General features: G+C 39.4%; 2 protein-coding genes across 10 annotated transcripts in view; both read left to right on the plus strand.

The window, feature by feature from the left end:
* ALPK1 (alpha kinase 1) overlaps positions 1–17,794 on the plus strand; it is a 152,339-nt gene that overhangs the window by 101,890 nt on the left and 32,655 nt on the right. The gene's annotated exons all lie outside the window — the stretch shown is intronic.
* The window catches only part of LARP7 (La ribonucleoprotein 7, transcriptional regulator), a 234,375-nt gene continuing 217,090 nt past the window's right edge, over positions 510–17,794 (plus strand). The window contains exon 1 of the mRNA XM_069095382.1: positions 510–520. The gene's annotated coding sequence lies outside the window, so the exon portion shown is untranslated. The remainder of the gene's footprint in view (positions 521–17,794) is intronic.

The following is a 17,794-nucleotide window of genomic DNA, read 5'->3' on the forward strand; positions in this document are numbered from 1 at the left end:
AAAGAAAGAAAGAAAGAAAGAAAGAAAGAAAGAAAGAAAGAAAGAAAAAAGAGAAAGAAAGAAAGAAAGAAAGAGAAAGAAAGAAAGAAAACATTCAAGGACTAAAACTACATAACTTAATGAATAGATGTGAGGGTTTAGGATCAGTCAATCAGTCAATATGCATTTATTAAGGACCGACAATTTGCCAGGCATTATACTAAGCACTGGGGTAACAAAGAAAGGCAAAAAGACAGGTCCTGCTCTCAAGGAGTTCATGGTCTGATTGAAGAGACAACATGAAAATAACTATGTACAAGCAAAATTTACACAGAATAAATTGGGGATAATCAACAGAGGAAAAGAACTGGAATTAAGGAGTAAGAGGAAAAGTTTCTTGTAAGGCAGGATTTTAGCTAGGACTTGAGGGAAGCCAAGAAGTAGGAATGAGTATAGAGAGACTGACTTCCAAGCATGGAAGACAACCTAGAAGCATAGCAAAAAAGCCAGTGTCACTGAATTGAAGAGTACATGGGGGTGGGTGAGTGTAAGGTCCAAGAAGACTGGAAAGATATGTGGGTGGGAAGTAATGAAGGGTTTTGAATGCCAAACAGAAGATTTTATATTTGATCCTGGAGACAATAGGGAGCCACTGGGGATTTATTGACTAGGGAGGATGACATGCCTTAGGAAAATCACTTTGACAGCTGAGTGGAAGATGGACTAGAGGGGAGAGAGATTTGAGGAAGAGAGACCAACCAGCAGGTTAATGTAATAGCCTGGGTGTGAGGTCAGAGGAGATTTGCAAGTTTCAAACCTGGATGCCTGGAAAGGGGGGGGGCGTGGTTTTGACTAAAGTAGGTTAAGTCAGGAAGACCATCAAGTTTGGGAAGAAGACAAAACATTAAGTACAAAGAAATGGAGAAGAGCTGCTAAACAGATCATAGTCATTAAAACTGGTGTCCTTCCACCTCCCTTTTCCAAGGGTTGGGTTGTTGGTGTGCTTGCTTGTTTTTCTTTTTTACTGTATTGGTATTGTCTTGGGACACTTCTGCATATAAAAGCCTGGGTTTGAGTGTGTAGCAGAGACTCCCAAACTTATTTGGCCTACCACCACCTTTTAAAAATAATTCTTCAGTGCCCTGCCCCCACCCCAAATCTACTTTCTTTAACCCGTTAATGTTTTTTTTTTTTGGAGAGTGGAGGGCAGGGCAATTGGTGTTAAGTGACTTGCCCAAGGTCACACAGTTAATAAGTGTTAAGTGTCTGAGTCTCTGGATTTGAACTCAAGTCCTCCTGACTCTGGGGCCGGTGCTCTCCTCACTACACCACCTTGCTGCCGCTCCTTTAATGTGTTTTTTTATAATTTGCATCATTTAAAAATATTTTTAAGTGACACATGTTAAATTTAATAATTTATTGTAAATTTGTGGGGGTTTTTTCCTGCACTGAAATTTTAATGATGCTATATTGTGTCATGTAACTATATAGTATTTTATTGTAAACAAGTCATTAGACGCACATATTTCTGCCCATGCATGCTAAGTTCCCCACAATATGCAACAGGTTCCCCTGCCTACACTTGTCTGTTAAGACCTATTGGCAGACTTGATCACTAAAAGGTTATAACTTGTATTTTGTGTATTTATTTGGAAAATAATGTAATCACTATGACATCAATTCTGTTACACAATAGATGAAACATGTATGAGCTGTTTTTCAAAATTTTTGTCTTTTCTCATGCTTCCACTGCCGCCTTATTTTTTTTCAATGCCTCCCAATTGCATCCGAGGCTACTACTGCTCCCCCTGGGTCATTTTAGTGCCCCCAAGGTGGCAGTATTGCCAACTTTGGGGACTTAATGGATTATAGCATATAAACCCGTTAAACTTTCTTTTCTATTGTATTATTCTTTTTTTTAATTCTCACAATTTTCTTCTGAGCTAAAACACAGATACTTTTTTTCCCCTATCTTATAACTCAAAGGTAGTGTGGTGTGGTAGACAGAGGGCTGGATGAGTGGGGAAGATCTAGGCTCATGTCCTTCCTCTGACCCACATAGACTGCATGATCCTGGGCAAATATCCTAACCTCTTAGCGCTCCTGAGAGTTCTCTAAGAAAACAGTGTGCAAATCAGTTTCCCATCTGTTTTAACTGAGGCAGTTTCTTCACCAGGAGTTCCTCACATCAAGAAAATCAAAGGCCAAAACATAAATATTATAGATGAAAAACAAAATAAAGCTCAATCAACAAGTAACTGAGTCTCTACTAAGTGCCAAGCATTCTGCTAGGTCCTGGGAGTAGAAAGACAAAAGGGAACCAGTATTTTCCCTCAAGGAACTTACACTCTATTTGGATTTTATTTTTAGGTATTTAAAAAACAGATAGCAATGTGCTTTTGGAAGGGAGGACACCAGCCATGAGAGGTATCAAGAAAGGCTTCATGTGGAAGGTAGTATTTGATCTCAGTTTTGAAGAAACAAGAGTCTAAGAAGGGGAAATGAAGGCAGATTGCACTCCAGCCATAAGAGTTGCAGTGCAAGGGCACAGAGATGGAAGATGGAGAGTCATGAATGAGAAATAAAGAGAGGATAGACAGGGAAAATAGGAGAGATAGAGAGAGAAAAAAAAAAGTCAATTCTGCTTGACTGAAGAGTTTGGGGAAAATGAATGATATATAACAAATTTGGCAAAGGTAGGCTGGGGACAAGTTGTATAAAGCTTCAAAAAGTCAGAGTTTATATTTTATCCTCAAGGTAATAGGGAGTTTTTGAAGTTTATTGAGTAGAGGAATAGCGTTGTCATACCTGTCTTTAGGAAAATCACTTTAGCAGCTATGTAAAGGATGGATTGGAAAATGAACCCCACCAGAGATATTAGATAACAGGATAAATCAGGGAGCTGTTGAAAGAGCCTAGAGGAGAGATGATGAGTGGCTGAACTAGGGTAGTGGTCATGAGAAAAGAGAGAAGAGAAGATGTATATAAGAGATGTCACAGAGGTAGAAATTGCTAGTTGGTTATATGGGGTGAGGGAGAGATAGTGCTCTTCTAGAGGGAAATAGGGAAGTTCACAGGAGGGTAGGATTGAACATTTACCGAACATTAAACAATTGTTCATTCACTGAACAATTAAATGGCTTTTTAAAAATGAAAGATTTAATTTGCTTTGCTCAAAGTAATTGCTTCTTCCTCTGGACTTCCAGTGAAAGTTGTAATTAGTCTCTGATCACCTCTGTTCAGCAATAACCAGATTTCCTTTGATTATGCATAGAAAACCAGTATTTTAGCCATGTAAAAATGTAGTGTTTTTCTCATAGTACTTTAAAGAATGCTTATGGAGTCCTTATCTCAGTTGCCTGATTCCCTTTGACTAATTGTAGTCTAATATATGTCCTCTTCTAGCTTACTGTTTTGTCCATTTGGTAGCTTAGAAGATCTGTGGGATTAATTTAACAGCAACAAACAACATTTATTAAGCACTTACCCTATGAAGATCACAATTACAGGCACTGGAGAGATACAAAATTTGGATAAGACTCAGTCACTGGTCATTTTCTGCATTTGTGATTTGGCTCACCATGCAGATCGGAGCTAATGAAAGCAAATTTCATAATTTGGAAATGTTGAAATTCAGTCTCTAAGCATCTTTTGAAAAGCACTGTATTCTGTTTTGAAGGAACCTATGCAAAAAGTTGACATTTCTTATAAATTTCTTACACAACTAGGGGGAAATAGGTGCCAGAAGGATTGAACAGATATTAGCACCTATAATTATGTTGCTTTTTTTCTTTTAGATAATAAAGGATTTTTAAAATTGTTCCTATAACTATGCAAAACCTTACTCTTTAGTTCCTTCCAGTTTCGATGGGAGATTAAAATGGTGGCTCTTCCTTAAAATTCTACCAACGAAATTTATCAGCCCGTTGCCACATAACCAAGCATGCAAACTATCCCTTTGATGAAAATTAACCCTATGGCATGAGTCCTATAAGTCTCCAATAATGAGACACTGAAGATTGAGCCAAGCCCCCGGAGGAGGTGATTAGATTGAAAGAAACCCTGCTCAAAACGCCAGCAGCCTCATGAACAGACAGAAGAATAGAGAGCAGACAAGAGAAGATGACATTTATAAAAAGACAAATCCGGGGGCCTCTGGATTTGTAGGCTAGCGAGCAAATAATCATAGCTTATTAGTAATTATGACTTAGAGTTCAATAATACTTTCTGGATTACAAAGCACACTGGCCATCTATTTTTCTCATTTAATACACACACACACACACACATACACACACACAATGTAGTAAGCAGTGCAAATGTTATTATTCCCATTTTACAGATGAGAAAATGGGCTGCAGAGAAATTGAGTGACTTGCCCATAGTCAAAGTGTTTAAGTTGTTAGCTAATAAGTGGCAAGTCTGGAATCTGAACCCAACTCTTCTGGTACATGTCCATTGCTATTTGCACTGCATTTAAAATGAGTGTGAAGTTATGTGTTCTACAACCATAGTCAATTTCTTGGTCCTTGCTTTTATCCCTGACGGGTATGGATTCATCTGGTCCATACCATATATGGTAATGAGGATGCCAATATCTCCCATCCCCACCTTAAAGGTACACTGGAAGTTAAGTACCTCTCATGTCATTGATTCTTGACTCCATCCTCTATTACATAGACTTCTACATAGCATAAAATGAAGCAAAGACTTGGCAATTGTCCCATGAACTTGATCCATGCAGATAACTAAACTATATTTTTCAGATGAGGAAACTGATGCTGAAAGAGAACAAATGAGTCACACAGGATCATGCAGGGTCCAGGACAAGATTCAAACTCCTGACTCCAAATCAGGTTCTTTATCCAAAGTGCCATACTAGGTATATATAAAGACAGAAGTGAAACAGTCCTTGTTCTCAAGAAGGTCACATTCTATCAAATTCTCTCATCTGTAATACACATTACAATTAATTGAGTTATAGTTGTTTTTTTTTAAATTAAAAAGGGGAAACATTATGTAGAGAACATTTCCAGGAATCCCCTAGTAAAGAAACTTTTCATAGCATTAATAATCACTGTTTAACTTGGCCCTTAGATTTCTTAAAGCAAAACTCCCTGAATATGGATTAATAAATAAATTATGTTGCATCTGTGCAAATGTGACTTTTTACATCATAAGTGTCTACAATGCAGAGACCAATTTTTTTAAAATAGCTTTATTGATTTCTTTTGTTTTCATATTACCTATATTTCACAGTCATTTACCATTTACCAACATTTCCTAGCTCCCACCTCCCCACATCTCTCACCCCAGTCTCAGAGAGACATTCCTTACAACAAAGAATTAAAGAGGAGGGGGGAAAGAATAGCAAAACTAACCAAAATATAAAAAAAAATCTGTCATTATATGCTGTGTTCCATAGTCTGTCACCTCTAGCAAAGAAGTAGAAGAAGATGCTTTCTCATGTCCCTCCTTTGGAAGAAAGCTTGGTCATTATCATTTACAGTAACCCCATTTGGTCATTGTTGTTCAATCATTGCAGTCACGTCTGACTCTTTGTGACCCCATTTGAGGTTTTCTTGGCAAAGGCACTGGAGTGGTTTGCCGTTTCCTTCTCTAGCTCATTTGACAGATGAGGAAACTGAAGCAAACAGGGTTATGTGACTTGCCCAGTATCACACAACTAGTAAGTGTCTGAGGCCAGATTTGAACTGAGGTCTTCCTGACTCCAGACCTGCTTCTCCATCCACTTTACCACCTAACCGTTCTCATTTTAGTGGAAAGATCAATTCTATGTATTTCTCTTTGTGTGGCATCTAGGATCACATCCTTCGTAATCAGATGCTTGATGTATTTTGATGAGATGGCAGATAATGTAAGGATAAATCAAGCTCTTAGAGCAGTGGAACCTATAAAATTTTTATTGTGCAGAGACATACTGAAGTGGGGCAAATGGGCACTTTAATTTAGAGATGGGTTACTACCAGGACTTACAGTTATTTAGGACCATAGTGCTTAAGAGTCAGAGTAGATACAGATAGGGACTGGGTCTGTGATTTATTTGGAATAGGAAGCTCCAAGGTGAGGAAACACCCTCTTCCAAAGCAGGTCACCCACACTTTCTGCAAGTTCTATTCTTCAAGAGCTGCCTAGACCACTAAGATGTTACATGACTAGCCAGGATCATACAGTGAATATATGTCAGCAGCAGGACTTGTAACACAAATCTCTCTCACTTTGCCAGCTAGGTGGCACAGTGGATAGAGTCCTGGGCTTGGGATCAGGAAGACTCATCTTCCTGAGTTCAAAACTGGCCTTAGATACTTCCTAGCTGAGTGACCCTTGCCAAGTCACTTAACCCTGTTTTCCTCAATTTCCTCAACTGTGGAACCCAGGGTTGTTGCAAAGATCAAGTGAGATAATATTTGTAACACACACTTAAAACAGTGTGTGGCATATAGTAGGCATTATATAAATGTTTGCTTCCTTTCCTCCTTCCCTGCCAATGAAGCCAAAGTTCATATTAGATATCTGGGTAGCCATATCCTTGCCTCAGATTGGTGACACAGTAGACAGAATACTGAACATGGTGCCAGAAAGATTCATCTTTCTGAGTTCAAATCCCAGTTTTCCCACAATCACACCACTAATAAATGTCTAAGAACAGATTTGAACTCAGGTCTTCTCAATTCTAGATCTGGGGCTCTATCCACTATACCACAAGCTGCCCTCTACATTAGTAAATGTAGACTCTACAAATCAAGTGATAGTCTTATTGCTTATTTTTTACTAGACAGAACACACACAATTACTAAGTACCCAATAAGTTTTTGACTGACTCATTGACTTTTTGATTCTTAGAGTTCAAGACAAAGTCTTCTCCATTTCCATAGCACAAGACCTTATTCATGCATTATGAGGTTTTAGTTCTTAGGAACTGGGAGATCCTCCTCATGTCCCCTAGTACTTATACCCCTCAAGATAGAAGACTCACATCTTCCGGCAAGACTTGGAGCTCCAAACAGATGAAATTTCTTCATAAGGTCTGATAGTGATGAGGTAAAGGATGTTGGCTTGAATGGTCATCATAGAGTCATGAAGACTGAGTTCAAATTTTACCTCAGACACTTACTAGCTCTGGGACTCCAGGCAAGCAACTTGACCTTTCTGGACTTCAGTTTGCTCATCTGAAAACTGAGGAAGTTGGACTTGATGGTCTATAAGGTCCCTTCTACCTCCAAAACTATGATCTACTGATAAACTAATCAGGAGGTCCCATTTTCATAAGATGATTTATCCTTTAAGGATAAATGCCAGGGATTGGAGTTTGTCCCAGACCTAGGTATACTGACATTGATGGCCTGAACTCTGAACTCAAGTCCACATAGAACAGTTTAGGTGAATTTTCTCCTCTTATACATATACAGATGTAATATATCTACACATGTGTAATATACATATATAATAGACATATATGTACACATAGATACATATATAGATACACATATGCATATATAGACAATAAATTTTTTACTAAAACAATTATAGAGTATTTACAAATAAAAACAGCTTAATAATAATCATTGAAAAAGTATAGATGGAAGCTTGCCTCTAGTAATGAAACATGCTTAGAAAAAATCTGTCCTTCATTTTAAGACCATAGTTCATTGTACCTCAAACAAGGCTATTTTATCTGTAGCTGAGTTTTGTATCAACTTGTGAAATTTGTTTTTCTTTTTCAAACGCAAAATTATTCAAAACAGAAGGGCTGTTTGAAAATCTAGAGTCTTGATGCTGTCTAGTCATATTTTTTTTTACTTTATTTTTTGTTTGTTTTTTTTTTGGAGTGGGGAGGGCAGAGCAGTTGGGGTTAAGTGACTTGCCCAAGACCACACGGCTCGCAAGTGTTAAACATCTGGGGCCTGATTTGAACTCAGGTCATCCTGACTACAGGGTTGGTGCTCTATTCACTGCTCCACCTAGCCACCCCTGTCCAGTTCTATTTTCATAATATGTGGAACCCATCTTTATACATATGGAACACCCTACAGGGATTCTGTACTCACAATAGACCAGGTCTGATGCTGAAGGCTGACTTCATAGATGAGTCATTATTTTTCTATTTGACTCAGCTCAATCTGGAGTTGCTCCCAAACATTCTTGAGTATACTCATGAGATAACTCATGTCCAAATTTCCCCAGCTGTGGGAAAAAGGGGGTTGTCATCTCTCATACAGATGCTTAAGGTACCAAATGTACATCAGGTTCAGGATGACCTACAGAAAACAGAGACAGTACAAATAAATTCTAGGATCTTGTGAACGAATAAAGAAATGAGTAAATTCTCCCTGAAAGAGAAATAAACTTGGAGATGGCATGTGGTGGGCAACCTTTGGACATTCTAGTGTGTCACTCTTTCTCACATAACCTTATACTTCCTTAACTCCTTGTATCTATAGTCATAGTACTGTGATAATTCCCTTGGGTGGGTAAATATATTTTGGGAGTTACTAAATAAATTATCCTCTTCTCATTGGCTTTGTACTAAATAACTTGTAGTAATAGTAGGAAGTGGCAAGTTCTATCTGGATTTCCCCCACTATCCATAATGTCCTCAGTTTCCGGGGCCATATTGATCATTGGCTCCCTTCTCCAAGGGCAGACAGTATGAGGAAAATACCCTTCTGCCTCTCAAAGTTCCAATTAACAAATTCTCAAACTTGGAAACTTTCAAAGTTGGGGCTATTCCTGTGGCACTAACAAGAAAACTTCCACGGCCTCAGACACTTAACACAAAAACTAGCCATGTGACCTTGGGCAAGTGACAACCCCAACTGCCCTCCAAAAAGCAAAAAAAAAATTCCAATTTCAGACTGAAAGGATAAGTTCAACTTGAATCACTCTGCTTAGGGAATACAAAATCCTCCACAAAATCCCCTCCTCCACATAAATGTTTGGACTTTATGTATTTCGTGTAAATTGTTCATGGACTAACCTCATAGACCAAATAGGTTTCTACCATGTATCACTGTGGGAAATCACTCAATGCCCCTGATATCTGTGGTCACTGGTCATTCATTGCTAATCAATGATCTCTAAAAAACTAAATCTTTTGGTTATTTTCTCAGTCTTTGCTTTCCTTCACTTCTACAACTTGCTGCCTTTGCTTCCAATTTCTCATTGCTTTCAACCTGCCTTCCAGTACTATCACTCTCTTGCAGTGGACTCCCTGTCTCCCAAGTCCAAGTCAGCTTTGATTTTTCCCTCTCTCTCTCAGCTTCCATCGCCAATCAGTTGCCAAACCTATTAATTCTGCCTTCGTGACCTTTCTCACATCTATCATAATTTTCCCCCTACCTATCTGCCATCTTAGTATGTTTTATTGCTTTTTACTTGTTACCTTTGAAATAGCTGCCTAATCTATATCTCCAGCCTGGCCATCCCTTTGTCAAATCTACAGATGACACAAATATGACTAGAAAAAGTTAATACATATTCAAGCAGGAATTTTTAAAAATAGTCAATAGATTGGAGGGCAGGTAAATGTAATAAAATGACATTTGAAAAAGATAAATATAAAGTCCAGTACTCGGATTCTAAACCTAGCTTCATGTAGACAATTTGGAGGTGCCCTGGCTGGAGAAAAGTTTGTGTGAAACAGCCAGGGGGACATAAGGAGGGTCCTGGACTAAATAGGAATCATCAATAATGCAGCAGCTGAACATCCTAACTAAAGCTTAGACTGCAGGGCTTCTACAACAAAAGAGGTGAGAATTCAACTACATTCCACTCTGGTCAGGCCACCTTTTGAATACTGTATTCAGTTCTGTGGGTTACATTTAAGGAAGCACATAGACTTTGAAACACTATTTAAATAAGGAAGAGGAGAATTAAAATCACATCATATCAAGATAAGGGGTGAAAGTGGAGATGATTTATGCAGAAAAAAAACCTTACAAGGGACACAATTCTTGTTTTCAATTTTTTTCAGCATTGCCACATGGAAGAGAGATCAGATATATTTTTCTTAGTTCTAAAGGACAGAATTTAGGATCAGTAGGTAGAAGATGAAGGGAGGAAGATTTGATTTGGTATAAGGAAGAATTTTGTCCCATAGTGTCCTCCAAAAATAGAATCAGCTGCCTCAGGAGAGAATGAATGTTTCCATTTTCACTGGAAGTTTCCAAGCACAGGCTGGATGTCTGCTTGGGATATTAGTCAGTCAAGCAATAAACATTTATTAAGTACCTACTATATGCTAGGCACATTGCTAAGCATTGGGGATAGACAAAGGCAAAAGATAGATATTGCCAAGGGGGATTCATGTTTTAGATTTTATTTGAGCTACATGAGCTCTGGGGTCCCTCCCAACTCTAAGATATGTTATTTTCTGTTTCCATGTCAGTACTCAAAATTTTTGGTCTCAGAATCCCTTTACACTCTTAAAGATCATGGGGGACCCCAAAGAGCTTTTATTTACGTGGGTTATATCTCTTGATATTTACCATATTTAAAATTTAAATGTCTTAGTATTTTGATGAAATTATTTTGACCTCACAGACGCCCTAAAAGGGTCTTGGGGACTCCAGAATTCTTTGGACCACACCGGGATCTTCTTTGTGAAATGCTTTCTTTAGGCAAAAGAAATAGCTAGGGTAGCCTAGAGATAAAAAGAAAGCTTACAACCAAGTTTCAAAAGTATTTCAAACTTCCATATTTTTTTCATGGAATAATATCAAATCCTAATAACAGCCAAGGAGAGTTTTACTAGGCCCTGGGTCCAGGATTATTAGTCTTTCTCTCTGACATTCATTCTAGGGTGCAGAATACATGTTCAACCTGCCATGCCCAATCAGAAGTGTACTTCAGTCTCCTTGGTTCTTTCCTGTTTGTTTTTTTGTTTTTTCTCTTTGGTTTTGTTTTATCTTGGTCATAGCTGTGCAGGCTGGAATCAATATTTCACTTGTCTATTCTTCTGATTCCTCCAGCATCAGCTCTCACCTCAAAATCCCCCTCCCCCTCATCCCTCTTCCCTTCCCAATCTTCCAATTTGCTATGCAGAAATAATTTCCCTTTACACTTCTGCCAATTGCAATGCCAGATGGCTGCGGTTCTGAGCTCCCCTAACCCCCCTTGAGAACAGCTGCCATTGTCATTGCTATGAACACATCCCGGCTTTGAACCCATAGCTGAGACCCAAACTTGAGGCGGAATGGGGGGAGGGGCTAGCACACTAATGCAAGAAACCATGAAAACAGCACACACTTTCTCTCCCTCCCTCGCTGTTAAGCAATAGCCTTCAAGAAAAGCCTCTCTAGTGTTTTCTTCAATCATCTGTGTATAGAAATCTCATCACAGAGTTTAATTCCTTCTCCACCTGACTCAGCTTCCCAGTCATGAGTCCCCCTTTGTGCCAGAAACTCAATTACAGTCCCTACATTTCCCAACCTGAAACCTGATGAAAAATTTAGCAAGCACAACTGTGGGGTATGGGTGCATGTTGCATGCATACCTATAGACATGCGTGCATGTGTGTGCCTTTGCACATGTGGGTGTGGGAGTGCATATGTGTGTGCCTGCAATATTTATGCATTTGTATGTTTGTGTATGCAAAGCTCTTTCTAAAGGGGCACCAAACTCTTACTCTCTGTCTCTCTTCTCATGATCCAGTTAGACTTATCATAACTGGATTTAGCAGAGATTTTGAAACCTGGACCTTTAATAAAAACCTCCTAATTAAAGCAAAGGGATGAAATTTCTATTCACTTTTTAACTATAGGCTAAGAATGGCCACATTTTTTTTTCACTATTCTGGGATCTCAATGAGGGAATCAAACCCCAAACACACAAAAGACCCTAAGACAAACTCCAAATAGTGCAATGTACATTTTGCAGAGGTGGAATCAGAAAGCTCACATAGTCATAGTTTTTCCTTTTATTTTGTTTTGAAAATGAGGCTTTCTCCCATGTCAGTTTAATTGTGGGTCCCCCAGGAACATCTGACTATGTAAGGAAACATTTTTAGTGGTTCTCCCCTCTAACATGCCCTGTCCTTCTTTCCTTTCTTCTCTCCCTGCTGTCAGGGGTGCTCCCCAGTGAACATTTTGTGGAAATTCCCAGGATGGTGATGTATTTGGCTGCCTTGCTGCTGAGGAATTTACTACCCTCTTTCTTGGCAGCAAATGAAAGACGTGGGTATTAATTTCTCAGTGTGTTCGGTAGGAACACCCGAGTGTAACTGCAAGAATGATACCCACCAAAATCTGTATGTGGTGCACAGCATGCAGCCATTTTAAAGGAGAGGGAGAGAAAGGGGAGAAGAAAAGCTTCTCCCAAGTTGACTTTTCTGCATTTTGTATTGGTTGGGTTTTGGAGAGAGATGCGAGAGATTTCAGCACTGAGTAGAATTAAATGATGCAGCTGCGGGGATGCCAGGTCCCGCAGAATGAGATGCTTCGTTGAGATTCTCCACAATGCTATTGAAGCGCTTCTTTTCCTCCTGAAGAGACACAAACAGATGCAAACTTCTGTAAACACTTTAGAAATGAATTCAGTGAGTTTGGCCTCTCAGCAGTGCTCAATAGCTGACAGAAAAATGTCTAATTAGTGCAAGTGGAAATAATAGGGCCACTTGGATTCCTTCCATCCCCCTCCACGTCTACTTTTCCAAGGAACTCAAAGGTCCTTTTGTTAACCAGGTCACCCTCTCTCAGGCTTTTGTGCTCCAATCTATTAAGGGTAAAAGGGGGGAAAATAGATTAGGCAATGTTCTCTGCTAAAATATAGAGCATGTTCATGGGGGATGCAGAATGGGGTGCTCGCAATGCCAGTTTACAGGTGCCTGGAGAGGGATTCCTCCATTGTGGACAGCCCAAAGCCCTGCCCCACGTGCACACAGAGAAGGCATCCCCTTTCAAGAACTGTCCTCTTTTCAGCAGATGCAGATTACGGAATCTGCTCACTTTTCTTTGCTTTCTCATTTTTTTCCCTAGCCAGTTCATTTCTTAAGTGGTGCTAAGGAGAAAGGGAAAGAGGTAGGAAAGAAGTTGGAGGAGGGATTCTTAACCTTTTGGAGGTCATGGACCCTTTGGCAGTCTGGTGAAGCCCGTAGACCCTTTTCTATGATAATTTTTTTGATGCAAAGAATAAAATACAAATGAAATAACAAAAGTTGTTGAAAATAAAGATGGATTTTTTCTCATCCATATTCACAAACTCATGGGGGGTCCATAGACCCCAGGTTAAGACTCTCTGAGCTGAGAGTCTTAGAATTTTTCTTAGATAAGCACAATATAGATTCAGGGAGGGGAGAAATGGGCTCTTTCTCTTAAAAATCTTGATGATATATAATGGGTATCATACTGTTTGTCTTCTCAGTGAGTTGGGAAGGGTCTAGAGAGAGAGGGATGAAGAAAATTTGGAGCTGAAAATTTTCTAAACAATGTAAAAATTAAAAATTTGATGAGACTTGAATTTGTATAAAATCTTTGTTCTGCGCTTGTAATTTTAGAAAGAGGGTGAGGCAGTAGATGCCCTTATTGATCTGATTTAGCAAGATTTTTTCCCCACATTTTATTCAATTACTTCACTAACATCCTATTGTGATACCTCACTGTGTATGGAGGTGACCCTGGGTTACTAAAGGCTATGCATATGGATCGCCAACTCTGGAAAGGTCTGCCCAAAGCATAAAGACTTTGGGTGTGAGCCTAGGAAAAGGCTGCCTGTCTGTTGTCCAAGGACCAGTATCTTTAAGTTTGGAGACTAATCAATCAATTGACCACAGAGTGATGAATTTCTCAGCCATAGCACTTTCATGTACCAGAGTGTTGTGGTAGCACTGCATTTGGAGTCAAAGAACCTCGGTTCAAATCTAGAAAACCAAAGGGCACAGTGGATAGCATCCTGGACCTGGAAAGGACAAGATTTCAATACAAACCCTGCTTTAGTTACACACTAACTATATGGCTCTGGACAAGTCACCTAACCTCTCTTATTAAGCCTTATTTTGTCAACTGTAAAATGGGTATAAAAATATCCCCTTTCTCTCAGAGTTGTTGTGAGATGATATTCATAAAGCACCTTGTGAACCTTAAAGCATTATATAATAAGTGCTAGCCATTCAGTCATCGTTCAGTCTTTTTCACTTGAATAGGCAGTCATGTTTCCTCTTTAATTTCAATCCTATCCTCGCCAATCTTTCTTCCTTTTAGATATTTCAACCAGAACTAAGTAACAAAAAGTAGTATTTGCGTGACCATTGTTTGTTTTAGATTGTAAGTTCCTTGAGGGTAGGTTTACTGTTACACATTACTTCTGTAGAGTTCCTAAGAGGGCTACGTACGAAAGTACACTTGATAAATATTTTGACTCCAAAAATCAAAATAAAAGTGAGTTGCTCTAAATGGTCTAGAATTCTATATCTATGAGTTCTGCATCAAGGATCTGCTAAATTACAGAGGCATCATGATCACTGTTGGTTGCAGGAGTACCCCCAAAAGACACAATTAAGTCTTTTTTCTTCCACTAACAGCTTTCAATTTCAGTGTCCTTCTTCCTTGCATTTTGATATTCCCCATGAATAGAGAGATAGCATGTCTTTAGCTGAACAGATTCTGTCAGTTCTTTGAAAGCTGTCCTGGTTTTTTTTTTAATCCGTAATTTTAATTTCTAAAACTTGCCCCTTGAAACTAAAGCAATTTACCTCGGGAAGAAACTGAAATTCAAGAGGTCAACATCTTCTGCTGAGGCGGACCTATCAGAATTGTCTTAAAGTTACCTATAAAAGTTGAATCCACTGCTGATCTTCAGTGATTGGCTCATCAATGTGTCACTACCTCGACTTACAATAAAATCCTTTTAATTCTAACAGTAATAATAAAAATAAAAGAAACCAAAGCAATTGCTGAAATAAAAGTATAGGCTGGCATTGTCATCATGGTCCATTAGATTTAGAAGGGAATGCTGCAAAGGGGCTATCAAGGAAGGGTATGATAGGGAGAGAAGATGGACTAGTCACTGGGCAAGAGTGAATGATGACTATGAAGAAAGAGTCCAGAGTGTTCCACTCATACCCTCGCAATGTCAGAACAAATGAAGGAAGGCCTCCAGAACATTGGATAGACTCCCTAGAGTGAAATTCTGGAAGAACATGAGCATGAGTGTCCCAGAATGGCCGGACAGGGATGGAAACTGTAACATCCATATTGATGAGATTACAGATGGACTTAAGTATTTGAGTGGTAAGCAAACAGGCATATTTGGGGCTTTTGCAAAATAGGATGGGCTTGAGATGTGATAGTTAGGGCTCTGCCTACACAGGCCTGAACAGAACTTGAATCCTTTTTACTCTCTCATATTTCCAGCTTCAGAGATGATGCTTCTATCCAGTTCCTGAGTGTGTGTGTCTGTGTGTGTGTGCGCATGCACACACAAATACATTGGAGGTGAGGTTGTAGCTGAAATTCTATGCTTACAAACAAGTTTGTAGAAGCAGTCCCCTCATTTTAGGTCTTGAAACTATTTGTGGTTCAGCCTGAAAGATTTATAGCCTGGAGCCATTGTCCAAAAGGAGTTGAGTTCATACTGTCATCAGTCACTCACTAGCTGTATGACCTTGGGCAAATCACTTCACCCTATTTGCCTCAGTTTACTTGTCTGTAAAATGAGCTAGAGAAGGAATGGAAAACTTCTCCAGAAGAAAATCCTAAATAGGGTCATGAAGAGTTGGATACAATTGAAATGACTGAGTAACAACCACCTCCCTTCCTGCTGACTGCCAGAAACCCCATCATGGTTTCAGTATATTGAAGGTCAGCATAAAAATAAAATGGGGATTTTGGGGAGTTTTGCAGAAGCCACATAGATGACACATGAAGGATGGCAGACCTCATGACCAGACACTTAATCCAAATTTTACAGTAAGGTACTGTAAATACCCCATAAGACAAAAAGAAAAAAATTTGGACCTCTCTGAAATGAAGGGAGGGCCAAAAAAATTTTACATGGATTTTCCAGATCACAGGGGCACCATGCCCCTAACCCCCATGATGTGGAGGGGATAACTATAAACAAGTATGGTGTTTTATGTATATTATCCATTTGGTCCTTATAACAGCCCTGTGAGGCAGCTGATATTACTCCTTTTTTATAGAAGAAACAAGATAAGAGAGGTTAGGAAACTGACCCGAGGTAACACAGTCAGGAAGTGACTGAATCAGAATTCCCAGGCTTTCAACTCCAAGTCTAGATCCCTACCTACTAACCAGGGGTGTCAGACCTGAGGGTCTCATGCTGCCCAAAACCCTCCCAAGCACAGCCCAAACTTAAAATGTAATTGGAAAATATTTAGCAAAATTAGTCAAAATACAATAAAACATAGAGAATATTACATTTTAAAGCGAAGTTAATATGCAGCCTCCAGGGATTCTTATACATAAATATTACTATTTGCGTTCGACACCCCAGCTGTATACTACTTACAACGCACATTCAACTGGTGCAGTGTGACCCCAAATGGGCCACCTAGAAGCAGAGGGAGCAGGAAACACTAGCTGATGGTCGAACAGATGAAGAGCATCTCCATGTGTCCCTGTCCCTTTGCCATCCTGGCCATCCCATCTTTTATTTTGTCGTGACTTCCTTTTTCTCAGTCTCCTTGTCTCTCTCCTCTCTTTTGTCAATGATATGAACATTTTTCCTTTACTTTTTTTAAAGTACAAACTAAAAGAGAGACAGCATGAAATGATGAATAAAGAGTTGGTGTCAGGTCTGGGAAAACCTGCGTCCAAGTTCCACCTCTAACACACGATGTCTTTGTCTGTAACCCTTGGCAAGTCCCAACCTCTCAGTGACACAGGCAACTCTATAGATTTATGATAGTGGATGGATGGATAGATAGATAGATAGATAGATAGATAGATAGATAGATAGATAGATAAAATGATAGATAAATATGCAAATAGAATGATAGATAGAAAGACAGACGGAAAGAAAGACAGATGGAGAGAGACAGAAAGAAAGACGGACGGACAGACAGACAGACAGATAGATAGAATGACGGACAGATAGACAGACAAATAGTGATAGAAGATAGATGAATAGTGATAGACATAGACAGAATGGATGGCTGAATATGATAGAAGATAGATCATTTATTAAACATTTTCTAAGTTTCAGACACTGTACTGTGTTGGAAATAAAAATAATACCATGCTAGACAGTCCCTGCTGTCAAGTTATTTCACTTTAATGAGGAAAGAAGAACATAAAGGAGAGATAGAAATTGGGATGGGAGGGAAAGTAAGAGGAGAAGAGGGATCCACACCGGGTCACATGACTGCAGATGTCAGGGGAGTGCTTTGGTGGCCTGGAATGGAGGAAGATGAGGTCAGAGCTGGCCTATCACAGCTCCAGGGATGTTCTAAGGGCAGAGTCCAATTTCTTAGTGGGGAAGAGATGAAGAGGATGATTACTGTGGATAAGGCATGGCTGGAGATATCAGGAGAGCACCAGTCTGCATGGGTGAGGAGAGTTCCTTTATCAGCAAAATTCCAAGTCCAGTCAAAGAAAGACTGAAATATGAGGAAGAGGGGCAGCTAGGAGGCACAGTGAATAGAGCACTGGCCCTGGATTTAGGAAGACCTGAGTTCAAATCCGATCTCAGACACTTAACACAAAACTAGCCATGTGACCCTGGGCAAGTCACTTAACCCTAACTGCCCTGCCTTCCCGGAAAGAAAGAAAGAAAGAAAGAAAGAAAGAAAGAAAGAAAGAAAGAAAGAAAGAAAGAAAGAAAGAAAGAAAGAAAGAAA

The sequence above is a fragment of the Petaurus breviceps genome, unplaced genomic scaffold, assembly GCF_028583685.1.
Source record: "Petaurus breviceps papuanus isolate PSGF00001 unplaced genomic scaffold, PetGlider_PUasm1.0 126, whole genome shotgun sequence".
Taxonomy (NCBI): Eukaryota; Metazoa; Chordata; class Mammalia; order Diprotodontia; family Petauridae; genus Petaurus; species Petaurus breviceps.